This window comes from Oncorhynchus keta, chromosome 29, assembly GCF_023373465.1.
Source record: "Oncorhynchus keta strain PuntledgeMale-10-30-2019 chromosome 29, Oket_V2, whole genome shotgun sequence".
Lineage (NCBI taxonomy): Eukaryota > Metazoa > Chordata > Actinopteri > Salmoniformes > Salmonidae > Oncorhynchus > Oncorhynchus keta.
This window is the reverse complement of record NC_068449.1, coordinates 26,295,557-26,308,319: the sequence shown is the minus strand read 5'-3', so window position 1 is coordinate 26,308,319 and position 12,763 is coordinate 26,295,557. Positions and strand designations below refer to the sequence as shown.

The 12,763-nt window shown below is 42.4% G+C and overlaps 1 pseudogene; it reads left to right on the top strand.

The window, feature by feature from the left end:
* Positions 1-5,502: 5,502 nt before the first annotated feature.
* On the top strand, positions 5,503-12,153 carry LOC118362621 (guanine nucleotide exchange factor C9orf72-like; annotated as a pseudogene).
* Positions 12,154-12,763: the final 610 nt, after the last annotated feature.

Sequence of the window (12,763 nt, the reverse complement as noted above, 5' to 3'; positions counted from 1 at the left end):
CACCAACAGGTGCGCTTGGCACCGACTACCATACTCTGTTCAAAGGCACTTAAAACATCTGTCTTGCCCATTCACCCTCTGAATGGCACACATACACAATCCATGTCTCAATTGTCTCATGGCTTAAAAATTCTTCTTTAACATGTCTCCTCCCCCTCATCTGCATCGATTGAAGTGAACAAGTTATATAAATCAGGGATAATAGCTCTCACCTGGATTATGTTAAGATGCTCCTAACCAACTGTGCTATTTTGTTTTTTGCGTTGTTTGTAACTTATTTTTTTAACTTAGCTTGTACATAATGTTGCTGCTACCGTCTCTTATGAAAGAAAATTAATTCTGGACATCAGAACAGCGAATTCTCACCTCGAACTGGAAGAAGCTTTTTCCTTTACCGAGTCCGACATGAAGGATATACTGCTTTCCCGGGAACAGGCCCAAATCCCCGTCATTTGCTTGAAGAAAAGAAGGCGAAAAAGGAGGCAGAGGTTGGGCTGCCTTCTGAGAATTCTTAGGCGATCGAGTAAACTCCCACTGCCATCCATTCTATTGGCTAATGTGCAATCATTGGAAAATACAATTAATGACCTACGATTAAGATTATCCTACCAACGGGACATTAAAAACTAATATCTTATGTTTCACAGAGTCGTGGCTGAACGACGACACGGATAATATAGATCTGGCAGGATTTTCCATGCACCGGCAGAACAGAGAAGCTACGTCTGGTAAGACGAGGGGTGGGTGTGTGTATCTATTTGTCAATAACAGCTGGTGTGCAATGTCTAATTTTAAAGAAGTCTCAAGGTATTGCTCACCTGAGGTAAAGTACCTTATGATAAGCTGTAGACCACACTATCTACCAAGAGAGTTCTCATCTATATTATTCGTAGTCATCTATTTACCGCAACAGACCGATGCTGGCACTAAGACCGCACTCAACCAACTCTATAAAACACAAGAAAATGCTCATCCAGAAGCGGCGCTCCTAGTGGCCGAGGACTTTAATGCAGGCAAACTTAAATCAGTTTTACCAATTTTTTTACCAGCATGTCACGTGTGCAGACAAAAGAAAAACAACAACACTTTTACTCCACACACAGAGATGCATACAAAGCTCTCCTCTGCCCTCCATTTGGCAAATCTGACCATAATTCTATCCTCCTGATTCCTGCTTACAAGCAAAAATTAAAGCAGGGAGTACCAGTGACTCGCTCAATACGGAAGTGGTCAGATGACTTGGATGCTACGCTACAGGACTGTTTTGCTAGAACGGACTGGAATATGTTGCGGGATTCATCCAATGGCATTGAGGAGTATACCACCTTAGTCATTGGTTTCATCAATAAGTGCATCGCTGACATCGTCCCCACAGTGACCGTACGTATACATCCCAACCAGAAGCCATGGATTACAGGCAACAACCGCATCGTGCTAAAGGCTAGAGCTGCCACTTTCAAGGAGTGGGACACTAATCCAGACGCTTTTAAGAAATCTCGCTATGCCCTCAAACGAACCATCAAACAAGCAAAGCTTCAATACAGGATTAAGATTGAATCCTACTACACCGGCTCTGACGCTCGTAGGATGTGGCAGGGCTCGAAAACTATTACGGACTACAAAGGGAAACCCAGAGTTTGAGGGCAGTGACGCAAGCCTACCAGACGAGCTAAATGTCTTTTATGCTCGCTTTGAGGCAAGCAACACTGAAGCATGCACGAGAGCACCAGCTGTTCTGGACGACTGTGTGGTAACTCTCTCGGTAGCCGATGTGAGCAAGACCTTTAAACAGGTCAACATTCACAAAGCCATGGGGCCAGAAGGATTACCAGGACGTGTACTCAAAGCACACGCGATCCAACTGGCAAGTGTCTTCACTGACATTTTCCACCTCTCCCTGACCAAGTCTGTAATACCTACATGTTTCAAGCAGACCACCATAGTCCCTATGCCCAAGGAAGCGAAGGTAACCTGCTTAAATGATTACCCCCCTGTAGCACTGACGTCGATAACCATGAAGTGCTTTGAAAGGCTGGTCATGGCTCACATCAACAGCATCTTCCCAGATACCATGGACCCACTCCAATTCGCATACCGCCCCAACAGATCCACAGATGAGGCAATCTCAATCACGATCCACACTGCCCTTTCCCACCTGGACAAAAGTAAGACCAATGTGAGAAAGCTGTTAATTTACTACAGCTTAGCATTCAACACCATAGTGCCCACGAAGCTCATCACTAAGCTAAGGACCCTGGGAGGTCAGAGAACTGGCAGTGTGGTGCCAGGACAACAACCTCTCCCTCATTGTGAGCAAGACAAAGGAGCTGATCGTGGACTACAGGAAAAGGTGGACCAAACAACCCCCATTAACATTGACGGGGCTGTAGTGGAGCGTGTCGAGAGTTTCAAGTTCTTTGATGTCCACATCACCAACAAGCTATCATGGTCCAACCACACCAAGACCGTTGTGAAGAGGGCTTGACAAAACCTTTTCCGCCTCAGCAGACTCGAAAGGTTTGTCATGGGTCCTCAGATCCTCAAAAAGTTCTACAGCTACACCATCGAGAGCATCCTGACCAGTTGCATCACTGCCTGGTATGGCAACTGCTCGGCATCTGACCATAAGGCGCTACAGAGGGTAGTGTGTACTGACTAGTACATCACCGGGGCCAAGCTTCCTGCCATCCAGGACCTATATAATAGGCGGTGTCAGAGGAAAGCCCATAAAATTGTCAGAGATTCCAGTCATCCAAGTCATAGACTGTTTTCTCTGCTACCGCACGGCAAGTGGTACCGGAGCGCCAAGTCTAGGACAAAAAGGCTCCTTAACAGCTTCTACCCCCAAGCCATAAGACTGCTGAACAATTAATCAACTGGCCACCGGACTATTTACATTGACACCCCCCCCTCCATTTGTTTTGTACACTGCTGCTACTCGCTGTTTATTATCTATCACTTCACCCCTGCCTACATGTACAAATGACCTCAACTAACCTGTACCCCTGCACACTGACTCAGTACCGGTGCCCCCTGTATATAGCCTTGTTATTGCTATTTTATTGTGTTACTTTTTGAAAAATGTTTTACTTTAGTTTATTTGGTAAATATTTTCTTAACTCTTCTTGAACTGCACTGTTGGTTAAGGGCTTGTAAGTAAGCATTTCACGGTAAGGTCTAGACTTGTTGAATTCGGCACGTGGGACAAATAAAGTTTTATTTTATTTTATTTTATTCCCCTGGTCAGTCTATGTCATGGAAAGAGCATGTGTTCATAATATTTTGTACACTCAGTGTATTTTACTTAAAAGGACAAAGGGCGAGAGAGAGACTGGAGATGAGTACGAAATTAACATAGTTATTCATTTGTTATCAATATATTATTAATTCATTAATTTATTTGACATCTGCTGCAGTTAGACAGTCTACAATTTTAATGTATGAATGATTAATTAGCTAGTGTGACTTTCCACCCCTTTCCCCTACAGCAGACACTAAATCATAAAGGAAGACAACCACGATGATAGGTTCTGATTAATTCCGTCTTTTATTCTCCTTAGATATATCTTAAAAGTGTGCTTTAAAAAGTTCCATTCTATTGATGCTTGCTTGAGCTGGTGTAGCCTTTTCAATACATGATTCCTGTTGCTAAAACACAAAGGTATTCAGTTTTATGAAATCAGTATATTTTGGTTGCAATACCAGGGCCTATAACTTAGAGCATATTTTGAAGACACAAAACAGCTATTCCTTCATTTTGGTTAGTGGTTGTATGTCAGACAACGGTCAAGGCAGTGAGGCAGAAGTCAAGCACTTTAGCTGATGGAGAGGTCATAGCGGTGCTTAGGGGGTCATGGCTAATTAGTGAGAATGAATGACCATGGCCTTGAGGACGAAACACAATTACTGACTAAATGGAAAAGTAAGGCACCAGTTATCAGTAATGGAAAGTTTTAGCGTTAAACTCCTATTACCTCAAGTCCTAGGCAAACGTTAGCAATTAAATTGTTTTTCTGTGTGGGATGAGGTTTTTATTGAATACAACAGCAGACCACAGGAGGTTGGTAGCACCTTAATTGAGGATGACGGGCTCGTGGTAATGGCTGCAGCGGAATAAGTGAAATGGTATCAAATACATCAAACACATGATTTCCATGTTGTCCTCCTCTCAGCAGCCTCCACAACAGCAGACATACCACCCTGGCTGCCTTTATGCCTGAAGCTAAAGCAGGGCTGGGCCTAGTCGGTGTTTGGATGCGAGACCCCCCTGGCTAAATCAGACAGATGCTGGGATCAGTGGCTCAGGCTAGCAATGGAATACATTTCCCAATGGTATACAAATTGAGACATAGTGACAAGCACAGAATAAATGCAACCATTCATCATCTGTCCATTCATGGGTGTTGTTATTGGTCTTTCAAATACTCTAACCCAAGATGATGCCTAAGAGATGGCCTGCTCTGTGTCTTTCTCTGATCATTGTCAGTCTGATAGTCTTATCCAAAATCCACAGTTTATTGGCATGTTAGTTTTTCTGTATGGCGTCGAAGTGCAGCTGTCAAAAAGGGATTTAAGCCAGCTGAGACTGGATTCTTTGAAGTTCTCTGTTTCCAACCATTACAGAGATGATTGTGTGTGTGCCTCATTTGGAATGAGAGTAAAAGGGCTCTGGGTTATTATTGTGCCCAGCACCCACAGTTTCTTCTTTGAAATATGGCAGTTGAACCCTCTTGAGAAGCCTGAGTAAAATGTCCTATCATCACTTGAAAAAGATTGTTGATGTGATTTGTGCTTATAACAGCTTATTTTCACAGCCTGACTCTTTTTACACTTTTATCTGACAATTTCATAACATAACCAAGGATTCCATGATCCAATATTGTTTGATGTAATCCAATCCCAATAATTTAAAGAGAAATTGTTGATGATCTACAGTGAGTACTGTACTTCGTTACAAGGAGAGGGTGGTAAAGAGGCCCTGGGAAGAGGAGTGGATGAGTTGCTACCCTAGACAGTATATAAACATATGGTCAGTTGCACATTTCCACCCCTAATGGATTGGTGAGGGTAAGATTATCCTACATGGCTAAAAGGGAATTAAAAAGTTAATTTTAAATGGGCCTAGCTGGAGGTATAATTCATTGACCTTCCTTCAACAACAAAAAATCCTCCCTGCTTCACTCAACGCAACCCAGATACCTGTTGCTCATGCAGTGATGTTTGTTTGTAAAGCAGGTGCAAGTCAAGAGTCAAGTAAAAGTAAATATAAACAGAAAGATATATGAACCACCTAATTTGTATTATTATTTTGTTTTGCAGGGGAAATGACATAATCTCTTTTAGATACCTTAATATTTCGCCAGAGGGCAGTGTGCCATCACGGCAAATTACGTAGTATTGACAAATGAGGAAGTGATTATTATGTTGTTTTTTCAACGCTAAACCTTCTCTGGCTCTTCATGGGAGCTACAATTGAAATACGATGAGACTTTGGTGAGTAACTCCTCTCTCAAATGTAGATATAATTGAACATGACGAAATGGCTACAGGTGGGATGCACTGTTGAGCTCTACATCCCGAGGGGTTCATACTGATTGTGGCAGCCGGTTAAATGGCGTCCCTTGACAAGGCAAGAAGAAGAAGATGAAGAAGAAGATGTATGTCAGAAGAAGTGTAATATTATCACAAGGAGACTTGGAATACGGAGGTGGAATGGAGGGAAATGAGGATGCAGAGGAGGTCTAAGAGCGAGAGGGATAAGAGAGTGAGCTTGAGTCTGTTAAAAAATGGAGATGGTTTGTTAAAAAATAATGTTAGAAAGTGTAAGCAGGGTGAGAAATGTAAATGAATGAGGGTGTGGTGAAGTTCTCGGAGCCCGAGGCTTGCACCGAAGGTCGGGATAAAGATGATAGTGACAGTAGGAGTGACATTTTTGGTAAAAGTCGACTCTTGCCTTTTGGCTGATCCATTTGTGGCTTCAGGGTGGGTGAAAACCGACATTGGTGCTGTGGAATCGGTGAGGGTAACCAGAAGTGGTCTTGTGATAATTGTTTGTGTTTCTGCTGGTCAGAGGAACCAGGCGCTCCATGTTAAACGAATAGGGGCAAGAGATGTGAATTGTTTTGCTCTCAAGAAAAGGGCGCCATTGAAAGGAGTGATTACTGACCAACTGAAGGGGAAGATTCCCGGTGTTTGTGATGCTCTTCGTTTGGTGCAAGGAAGGCAGGGTGGCGTGGGCAGTGAATCATAAGTCATTATTTGCCCAACAAAGTGATGTTAGGATATAAGTTATCTTGTACGACCTCTTTTGCCGAATACATTGTTGTTACAGGTGTCAAGCTTATGGGCATCTGGCAGCAGTGTGTAGGAGGCAGGTTCCTAGGTGTGAGAAGTGTGCAGAAGGGCATAAAACAAAGGAATGTGTAGCATTGGGGGAAGTAGTGGTCTGTGTTAATTGTAGGGGTGCCCATGGGGCTGAGGATCAGAAATGTCCAGTGCTAGAGAGGCAGGTTGAGGTTTCCAAAGTTAGTGTAATGCAGAAGTTGTCATGCTGAGGCAGTGAAGAAGGTAGATGATGGGTCAAGGGATCCTGAGAGGAGTGGTGTGAGTAGTCTGTCTGTACCAATACAGAGGGATGAACCAACAAGTGATATTTGCTTCAGTAAGATTGGATTTTTGTCTTTTATAGTAATGGTTATCAACTGTACTGCAAGGATGGAATGTAGCCTCAGATAAGAGGTTGTGGTGGCAGCTGCAGAGAGGTATTTGTGTGTGCGAGTCTTGATGTCAGAGTTACAGGGTGTGTTGAGTGGTGGTGTCCCATCCTTTTAGGATGTTGGCCTGAAGTAGGACTAAATAGAGGAGTATTTATTTGAGTGTAGTGTTAGATGGTAGGGTATTTGTTTTATTTATTTTTTCTTCAGTGAAGTTCAAGGGAGTTATACTCCAGTCTAGTAGGTGGTGGTAATGCAACATGTATTGGATGCCAACTGCTGTCAAACCTCAGAAGAAGAATGTATTCAGACATGCGGCATGTCAGGATGTGTAGTACGTTGTTTGTTTCACATTTATTAAACTCCTGAAAAACATGAACCTTGAACGCTGTAGACAGTAACCCTAAACCGTCAAAATAGATTTCAAAAGTGTTTTGTGATGGTGATTGATTTGTATTTGTGAAGGTGCTAGAGTGCAGTATTATAGGTGATACTATATTCTAACATGTTTATTTTATCTTCCTATAACGCAGGTTGAACAATAAAGAGCTACATAATTCTACCAACCAGTCTTAGGCCTGGTCACACTATGTTCCTCCTGTCTAGTCTTCTTCTTGACCCCCCCTCCCAGGAACAGTAATAGTTACAGTAACATGTCTTCAGGCCCACCTCAGTCGCCCTAAGACAGAGGTGACTGTTAAAGGAGAATGCCCTATCTTCGCTGCCACCTTTGCCTACTGGGACAACATCCTGGGCCTGCGGGTGTGTCACATCTGGGCTCCCAGGTGCGAGCAACCACTGTTGCTGAGCGATGGCGAAGTCACCTTCCTGGCCAATCACACACTGAACGGGGAGATTCTGCGCAGCACAGAGTGCGGCGCCGTGGACGTCAAATTCTTCGTCCTAGCTGAAGAGGGTGTCATCATCATCTCGCTCATCTTCGACGGCGAGCTGAAGGGTGACAAGAACACCTGTGCCCTGTCCATCATCCTGCCGCAAACAGAGCTGGCCTTCTACCTGCCCTTGCACACTGTCTGTGTGGATCGGCTCAAACACATAATCCGCAAGGGACGCATCTGGATGCAGAAGGCAAGTATATTCAGACGCCATGTTCCAAATCTGCCTCACACTAAGCCATCCCCTTAAGGCAGTGTTTCTCAATCCATTCCTAGGGAAATTGATGTTCTTGTTCTAACCCAGTACGTGAATGATCTATGCTCCCCAAAGAGCGAAATGGTTGAAATCAAGTAAGTCAGCACTAACACCTGAATCATGAAGCATGCCATGCCTTTTTTTGTAATTGATGTACAGGGCTACAACATAATTTCTGTGCTGTCATCAGAGATTGTCCCCATCATGGAGCTGCTGTCATCCATGAAGACACACAGTGTCCCAGAGGACATAGACGTGAGTATCTGAAGCGATCATGCACATTGGGCAACACTTTCATCATGCAAAACAGTACTTTGCAAATACTACAGTAGAACTATGCACACCCATTTATGTAGGAACTTTTCTTAAACAGTTACGTCCACGAGAAGGAGACTATTATCACTATTGTCACATTATTACATCCAAGAATGACATCGAACTAGTTTCACTGATTTTTAAAAAAGTCTCACACTGCTTTCGTTACACCCCCCCAAAATAATGTTGAAAAGGAAACTAAAAACTTCAAAGCCTCCATATCATTCATCTATGTGAAAAAAGCTTAAAGTTCTAACCACTGAGGCTTGACTGAAGCTTTAATTAACATTTTGATGTTCATCAATGAGACAAATTGTTAACTCACTATTCCACTTTAATTTACTGTATGTCTCGCTATAGTAGGTATAATTTTTAAAAAAAATGTATCTTGTCCTTCGTGTTGATTATTTCACCAAGAACCGTGTTTGTTCCCTGATTGCTAGATCAAGGACACCATCTTAAATGACGATGACATCGGAGACGGCTATCATGAAGATTTCCTGCACAAGTAAACACTTTTAGGAAACTCTGTCTGGGATTCAGTCCTAGGCCTACCTGGTATAGAAATGTAATTATGAAAATTGGAAGCATCTGCTTGCGAGTTGTCTACCTGGTATTTTTGCAGTGGCCAAAACTATTATTTCACCATATTTAACCAAAAATTATGAGTAATCTTACTTGCCCACTATCAAGAAACAACTGAGTGCTCCTGTGGTTTTATTTTCTGGGATAGTCACAGGGTTGAAGAATGTTTCACTCTCCCTCAGTTTAGCACCTTTCCTCTGCTTTTTTGTCCAAGCTGGGTTGGTCCATTGGGTACACATTCCTTACCTTGCACACTATATTTGTGATTAGGTCATAGTTATCAGTGGAGTGCAGTTATGCACCCCTGACAGATCTGTCGGAACAATTATCTTAGCTGCCTGTGGAGATGACAAATGCACTGCAAGTCACAATTTATTTACTCAGCTTTTGAGTGTTCTTGCAGTAGTCAGGAAACACTTTTGTGTCATGAGATGTATTTGATTAATCCTCTCATTTGGATATTTAGAGACCGATATTGAATGACAGACACACACAGCAAATCTTTTACTATCTTTGTGGGGACATAACATTCATTTCCATTCAAAATCCTAAACCTCCTAACCCGAATGTAACCCTTAACCTAACCCCCAAACCTAAAAAAGCCTTTGTATTTTTGAGAATCTGGGAAATGTCCCTGGACTTTTGGGGATTTCTCGTACCCACAAGGATAGTAATACAAACACACACACACACACACGGACACATTTCATTACATTTTAATCTTGCTCATGTTCTCATTATACTAAATTAATATCAAGTGACCATCTCTCATCCTTGTCATTAATAAATAATACACCAAATGAAATTTGCCTCCGTCTCTCAGGGCAGTCAGTTCTCATCTCTAAACTTGTGGCTGCTCCATGGTGGTCGGAAGCAACCCAGACAAAGTCAACAAGGTACTTACAGGCTGCCAATACTCTGTGCTAAGCACATGCATACACTGGCTGATGTATCAGCATATGTATTCACACTCATCCACACACTAGCTGTATCAACATTAATGTTCTACACACAGATGTGACTGCATATGTTATTGTGTATCTAAAATAATACAGCATACAAAATCCCACAATACCGGTTCACACACACCTCCAAATCCTCTCTCTCCCTCGGAAATGCAGATGTTGTTGAGAGGTATTCCACATTGATATTCATTCATATGTTTTCTTGCGCTCTAGGTAGTGTTCACGCTGTGCCTCTTCCTCACCCCTGCTGAGAGGAAGTGCTCTCGGTTCTGTAAAGCTGACTCTACTTTCAAGTATGACACAGGACTGTTTGTACAAGGCCTCAAGGTACCCAACAACGCCACTCTAAATTACAGTTTTCCTACTGGGTGTGCCAGCCCAGCACTAACACACCTGTTTCAAATAATAAACTAATAATGAGCTTCGGTTCAATGAGAGATACATTAAAGCCTTGTTTTACTCACATCGATATTAACCCATTGTAAGTGCATGTAAATGTAATGCAAATGAATAGTCTTTATTCAAACCAAGGCCTCAAAAAATGAACAAACGCTCATACCTTTAGAACAGACTGCCACTTTGGCATTGTGATCCCCCTCATTACTCTCCCACTCCTTTCTCCCACCCAGGACTCCATGGGCAGTTTTGTCTTGCCCTTCCGCCAGGTGCTGTACTCACCCTACCCGACCACGCACATCGACGTGGACATCAACACGGTGAAGCAGATGCCGCCCTGCCACGAGCACACACACATTCAGCGGCGCTACATGCGCTCAGAGCTCAACGCGCTCTGGAAGGCAGCCAGCGAAGAGGACATCGCCACTGACACCGGCATCCACACCGAAGAGTCCTTCACCCCCGACCTGTATGCTCTCTTCTCTCCTGTTCTGTTCTTCCAATTAGATTGGAATTGGCAATGTTTATTGTGCTGCATAACTCATTGCTTGATTGATTTGAAATGTATCAAATTTGAATTTGTCTTGTTTACATTTACATTAATGAAAGATATGGATGTTATTCTGTTTTTTGACCACTAAAAGCTCCACTCTTTCCTCAGAAATGTTTTTCAGGATGTTATGCATAAAGACACCCTGGTAAAGTCATTTATAGATGAGGTAAGACACCGGCACAAAGTAAGCAACAATATTTGTGGTTTGAAAAATGTTGTCATTTGTCAGCCGTTAATGGCTTATCAGGGCCAACTGTATTAGTTAATTCTGTTTTGTTCCCAGGTGTTCATGCTGAAGCCAGGTCTCAATCTGCGAAGTACTTACTTGGCCCAGTTCTTGCTGATCCTTCACAGGAAGGCGCTCACACTACTCAAATACATTGAAGATGAGACGTGAGTTACCTCTCACCATGAGTTACCTCTCACCATGGAAGCAGATGTAATTGGTTTTAATGACTTTTGCCACAGCACAGCAGCACACCATGTAGTACAACTTTTGATAACAGTTTGAATTCCTCACCCACAGGCAAAAGGGAAAGAAGCCTTTCCGATCCTTGCGCAGCTTGAAGACCGACCTCGGCCTGATGGTGGAAGGCGACCTGAATATCATCATGGCGTTGGCTGAAAAGCAAAGGGCTGGACTGCACTCCTTTGTATTTGGGAAGCAATTCTACACCAGTGTACAGGAGTGAGATGTGCTCATGAGCTTTTGACTCTTACTCTCATGACATGTTTATCAGCTTTTAAGAAATGGGAAAGAAATTGACATATGACTTGTCCAAAAGCTGCCTTCACTAGGTTACATGTTTTGTCCACTAAAGAGGGTAGAAGTGTTAAAAATACAGTATGACAACCAGAATATCAGATGCCCATTTAAAGTCCAAAAACTTTGTGCTGCTGTCCTTTATTGCTGATCTTCATTGTTTTATTCAAAGCATGAGTCTAGTGTCTTCCATGTCTGTGTTGTACAACAAGCCCTTGATGGGACTCCACTTTATTTGTGAAACTTAATTGTTTGGATACCATCTATATCAATAATAGCACACTGATTGTACAACAATTGGTACTTCCTCTATCTATGACTGAATGACCACAACAGCCAAGTGCAGGTTATGAACCATGTATTACCCACTGTATGTCTGAGCATTCATGCTGATTGTTGACTAGAGACAGATTTGTTTAAGTTTGACATGTACATCATGTGTATAGAATTTAATTGTCATAATTACCGTTTGACATGATACTAAATGTATCGTAATGTGTGTAAGGCTTTCATGTGGCAACTTTGACTCATCTCACAGTGGCCTTATCTTACAGTATTTTCTCACTAGCTTTCATTTGGTAGATGTGGTTAATGGTATATACTAGTGAAACCATAATGTTATTAACCCCACTTGCCTTCATGCTGATGCAGCGTTATTCTCTAACATTTGTAAATGCATCCATGATGATAAAAACATTTGTCAATACAAAATGGTATGCATATTTACTACAATTAGTTTACACACATTTACTAGTCTTCCAGAATGTGCCTTGAAATTTCCCAGTGTTGTCTGAATGACCTATTTGGTACAGCCCCTCCCATAGGCTGTTTAGCAACCTTTTACGAAAATGAAAGAGAATTTTGGATTACCTTGGTTCTCTGAGTAGAGTAACGGGTTGCCAAACAAGTCATGTGAACTCCTTCCTGTCACGCAATGTGTTTGAGATAAATATGTATACAGTCACACCTTTACTGTACCCACATAAACTGTCACTGAAAAAGTGGTGTGGCGTGACTTACTATTACTTCAATTGAAGTATAGAGGTGGGAGGAACGTCATGAAAGCTTGGCGACCCATTACTTTACACAGAACCAAGGTAATCCAACGTTCTTTCATTTTCTAAAAGGTTGCCAAACAGCCTATGAGAGAGGCTGTAACAAAGAGGTCTTTCAGACAACAGAGTGAGAAAACTCACCATTTATCTTAGTCCAGATGAGTCCCTAACAGGGTAACAGAATTTCAACTGTGGTATACAACTAAATACACACGCAAGCTGAAAGCTTGCACTTAAAACGTGATGCTTCACCAAGAGTGGAAAGC